Raw genomic sequence first — 5520 nt, forward strand, 5'->3', positions numbered from 1 at the left:
ACAGGAATATTTACTTCTTTGTCCTGGAGGGAAGGGATTGAGAGTAGTTAGAAAAGGAAAGAGGAACCAAAATCTCAGAGCGGGGTCTCCTTCCTAAAGGACAACATTAAAAGCACCTTTTCCCTTCTCTCACATACTTGGTTTTAGTGGCCAGTGTCATGTAGTTTTAGAGCACAGAGAATTCATCACACAATGGAACTATCCCATCTGTGGCCTGAGAACCATTAAGTCCAAGTTAACAGTCATTAAAATATTTCTGCAGGCTCCTTGTTGGTCTCCCATTTCTGTTGAGATATACTTCATTTGCATATTTTCATGTCACCAGAAGCTTGTCCAACTTTTGCGTTTTGTTCTCAGCTTTTGGGGCATCTTCTACAAAGTTTTTATCTCTTCACTGGCATTACTAGAAGGAACAGAGGAAACAATGGGTTTTTAATCCCTAATATTAATCTATTCATTTCTGTGGTAATAGAACATGGGTCTTTGATAAGATGGGAAGAAAAAAACTGAGACATCAGTGTATAACCCATTAGAATTCTTTGATACTACTTGGCCTATATTGGCAACATAAAGGTTTACTTAGTTAGAAGTCTTGTCACTGTAATGCCAATAGACCAAGAAAGTGTAGTTTCACTTGACAGTTTTACCATTTGCGCAGGACATGAAGAATTTCAGGTTCACCTGTGCTCCTTCTTCCATTCAGCAAGCCCAGGATCTCAAAGAGGCTGGAGCTCTCCCAGCCTGAAGGTACATGGAAGGGAAGAACTGTCAGGACCTCTGATGGAGAGGTGCAGTCAAAGATTAAAAGAAAGGGCAGAGGTGAAAAGGAAACTGCAGGAACCGTGAAGAAGAAGCAACGAGAGAGATGCTGAGAGGTGGGACTCCCAACACAATCAAAGCTGGACTCGCTGTGAACTGACACGGGTGACTCAAGGGTAAAGGAAAAGAACTGTTGAGTATTGTGTTCCAGACTACACACCATTATCAGTTGGTAAAAATGTTCTGCGTTGGTTAAAAAAAAAAAAAAGATGTATCCTTTTCCAAACGCTGAAGTTACAGACAATATATTACTAGATTAAAAACAAAAAGTAGGTTAGAATGTACTAGGAAAAAGAACTGAAAGAATGACCATAAAATATCAATGAGTTATTTCTGAGTAATAGGATTGTAGGTATTTTTCTTTCTTCTTTTTTAATTATTATTATTTTAAAAATGTCTATAATAAACATATTTTTTTAGTATGTATCTAAATGAAATTTTAAAAATTCTTTTTTTTTTTTTCAATCCCAACTTTAACTTTACTGAACAGGTAGCTCATTCGTTTTGCTCTTGGTCATACTAAAGCCTTGTTGGATTTTCACTAAATCATGCATTTAGTGAAAAAAAGTACATTTTGTTTAAATATACATATATAGTAGTTATATTATGGATAAATAAAACACATGTTAAAACATAGTATCTGATTAAGGATTGTATGAGGTATATTTCTTTGCATCCTTTTTTAGACTAATAAATACCAAGGACTGGCTTTACTGCCAGTTTAACTCTTTTACTGAAAACTCTACCACGTAAAATAATATATCTAAAGATTATGGAAGAAAACAATCTCTTTTTTTCTTTTTTTTTAGAGACAAAGTCTCATTGTACCGCCCTCGGGTAGAGTGCCGTGGCGTCACACGGCTCACAGCAACCTCTAACTCTTGGACTTACGCGATTCTCTTGCCTCAGCCTCCCGAGCAGCTGGGACTACAGGCGCCTGCCACAATGCCCGGCTATTTTTTTTTTTTTTTTATTGTTGAGGATTCATTGAGGGTACAATAAGCCAGGTTACACTGATTGCAATTGTTAGGTAAAGTCCCACTTGCAATCATGTCTTGCCCCCATAAAGTGTGACACACACCAAGGCCCCACCCACCTCCCTCCTTCCCTCTTTCTGTTTCACCCCCCATAACCATAATTGTCATTAATTGTCCTCATATCAAAATTGAGTACATAGGATTCATGCTTCTCCATTCTTGTGATGCTTTACTAAGAATAATGTCTTCTACATCCATCCAGGTTAATACGAAGGATGTAAAGTCTCCATTTTTTTTAATGGCTGAATAGTATTCCATGGTATACATATACCACAGCTTGTTAATCCATTCCTGGGTTGGTGGGCATTTAGGCTGTTTCCACATTTTGGCGATTGTAAATTGAGCTGCAATAAACAGTCTAGTACAAGTGTCCTTATGATAAAAGGATTTCTTTCCTTCTGGGTAGATACCCAGTAATGGGATTGCAGGATCAAATGGGAGGTCTAGCTTGAGTGCTTTGAGGTTTCTCCATACTTCCTTCCAGAAAGGTTGTACTAGTTTGCAGTCCCACCAGCAGTGTAAAAGTGTTCTCTTCTCTCCACATCCACGCCAGCATCTGCAGTTTTGAGATTTTGTGATGTGGGCCATTCTCACTGGGGTTAGATGATATCTCAGGGTTGTTTTGATTTGCATTTCTCTAATATATAGAGATGATGAACATTTTTTCATGTGTTTGTTAGCCATTCGTCTGTCATCTTTAGAGAAAATTCTATTCGTGTCTCTTGCCCATTGATATAAGGGATTGTTGGCTTTTTTCATGTGGATTAATTTGAGTTCTCTATAGATCTTAGTTATCAAGCTTTTGTCTGATTGAAAATATGCAAATATCCTTTCCCATTGTGTAGGTTGTCTCTTTGCTTTGGTTATTATCTCCTTAGCTGTACAGAAGCTTTTCAGTTTAATGAAGTCCCATTTGTTTATTTTTGTTGTTGTTGCAATTGCCATGGCAGTCTTCTTCATGAAGTCTTTCCCCAGGCCAATATCTTCCAGTGTTTTTCCTATGCTTTCTTGGAGGATTTTTATTGTTTCATGCTTTAAGTTTAAGTCCTTTATCCACCTTGAATCAATTTTTGTGAGTGGGGAAAGGTGTGGGTCCAGTTTCAGTCTTTTACATGTAGACATCCAGTTCTCCCAACACCATTTATTGAATAGGGAGTCTTTCCCCCAAGGTATGTTCTTGTTTGGTTTATCAAAGATTAGGTGGTTGTAAAATGTTAGTTTCATTTCTTGGTTTTCAATTCGATTCCAAGTGTCTATGTCTCTGTTTTTGTGCCAGTACCATGCTGTCTTGAGCACTATGGCTTTGTAGTACAGACTAAAATCTGGTATGCTGATGCCCCCAGCTTTATTTTTGTTACAGAGAACTGCCTTAGCTATATGGGGTTTTTTCCGGTTCCATACAAAACGCAGAATCATTTTTTCCAAATCTTGAAAGTATGATGTTGGTATTTTGATAGGAATGGCATTGAATAGGTAGATTGCTTTGGGAAGTATAGACATTTTAACAATGTTGATTCTTCCCATCCATGAGCATGGTATGTTCTTCCATTTGTTAATATCCTCTGCTATTTCCTTTCTGAGGATTTCATAGTTTTCTTTGTAGAGGTCCTTCACCTCCTTCGTTAGGTATATTCCTAGGTATTTCATTTTCTTTGAGACTATGGTGAAGGGAGTTGTGTCCTTAATTAGCTTCTCATCTTGACTGTTATTGGTGTACACAAAGGCTACTGACTTGTGGACATTGATTTTATATCCTGAAACATTACTGTATTTTTTGATGACTTCTAGGAGTCTTGTGGTTGAGTCTGGGGTTCTCTAAGTATAAGATCATGTCGTCAGCAAAGAGGGAGAGTTTGACCTCCTCTGCTCCCATTTGGATTCCCTTTATTTCCTTGTCTTGCCTAATTGTATTGGCTAGAACTTCCAGCACTACGTTGAATAGTAAAGGTGACAGAGGACAACCTTGTCTGGTTCCAGTTCTAAGAGGAAAAGTTTTCAGTTTTACTCCATTCAGTAAAATATTGGCTGTGGGTTTGTCATAGATATCTTCAATCAGTTTTAGAAATGTGCCACCTGCCTATACTCTTCAGTGTTTTAATTAGAAAAGGATGCTGGATTTTATCAAATGCTTTTTCTGCATCTATTGAGAGGATCATGTGATCTTTATTTTTGCCTCTGTTAATATGGTGGATAATGTTTATATACTTGCGTATGTTAAACCAGCCTTGCATCCCTGGGATGAAGCCTACTTGATCATGATGAATGACTTTTTTTGATGATAAGCTGTAGTCTATTGGCTAGGATTTTGTTGAGAATTTTTGCGTCTATGTTCATGAGTGAGATTGGTCTGAAATTCTCCTTTTTGTTTGGGTCTTTTCCTGGTTTTGGTATCAGGGTGATGTTTGCTTCATAGAATGTGTTGGGGAAGATTCCTTCTTCCTCAATTTTTTGGAATAATTTCTTTAGTACAGGAATAAGCTCTTCCTTGAAGGTTTGATGGAATTCTGGAGTGAATCCATCTGGACCAGGGCATTTTTTGGTTGGAAGATTTTTTATTGTTTCTGTGATCTCAGTGCTTGAAATTGGTCTGTTCAGGAGCTCTATTTCTTCCTGGCTGAGTCTAGGGAGAGGGTGTGATTCCAAATATTGATCCATTTCTTTCACATTGTCAAATTTCTGGGCATAGAGTTTCTGGTAGTATTCAGAGATGATCTCTTGTATCTCTGTGGGATCAGTTGTTATTTCCACTTTATCATTTCTGATTGAGGTTACTAGAGATTTTACTTTTCTATTCCTCGTTAGTCTGGCCAATGGTTTATCTATTTTATTTATTTTTTCGAAAAACCAACTCCTTGTTTCATTAATTTTCTGAATGATTCTTTTGTTTTCAATTTCATTGATCTCTGATTTGATTTTGGATATTTCTTTTCTTCTACTGAGTTTAGGCTTAGATTGTTCTTCTTTTTCCAATTCCATAAGATCTCTTGTGAGATTGTTGATGTGCTCTCTTTCTGTTTTTCGAATGTAGGCATCTAAAGCGATGAATTTTCCTCTCAAAACTGCTTTTGCAGTATCCCACAGGTTTTGGTAGCTTGTGTCTTCATTGTTGTTATGCTCAAGGAAGTTAATGATTTCCTGTTTTATTTCTTCCTTCACCCATCTGTTATTCAACAGAAGATTGTTTAGTTTCCATGCCTTTGGGTGGGGGCGAGCATTTTTGTTAGAGTTGAGTTCCACCTTTAGTGCCTTATGGTCTGAGAAGATACAAGGTAAAATTTCAATTCTTTTGATTCTGTTGATATTTGTTTTGTGTCCCAGGATATGATCAATTTTGGAGAATGTTCCATGGGGTGATGAGAAGAATGTATATTCTTTATCTTTGGGATGGAGTGTTCTATATGCGTCTATCAAGCACAGTTGTTCTAGGGTCTCATTTAAGTCTCTTATATCCTTGTTTAATTTCTGTTTAGAGGATCTGTCCAGCTCTGTAAGAGGAGTGTTAAGGTCCCCTGTTATTATGGAATTATCAGATATCATATTGCTCAGAGTGAGTAAGGTCTGTTTCAAGAATCTGGGAGCATTTAAATTGGGTGCATAAATATTTAGAATTGAAATGTCTTCCTGTTGTATTTTTTTCCTTGACCAATATAAAGTGACCATCTTT

This window comes from Nycticebus coucang, chromosome 11, assembly GCF_027406575.1.
Source record: "Nycticebus coucang isolate mNycCou1 chromosome 11, mNycCou1.pri, whole genome shotgun sequence".
Lineage (NCBI taxonomy): Eukaryota > Metazoa > Chordata > Mammalia > Primates > Lorisidae > Nycticebus > Nycticebus coucang.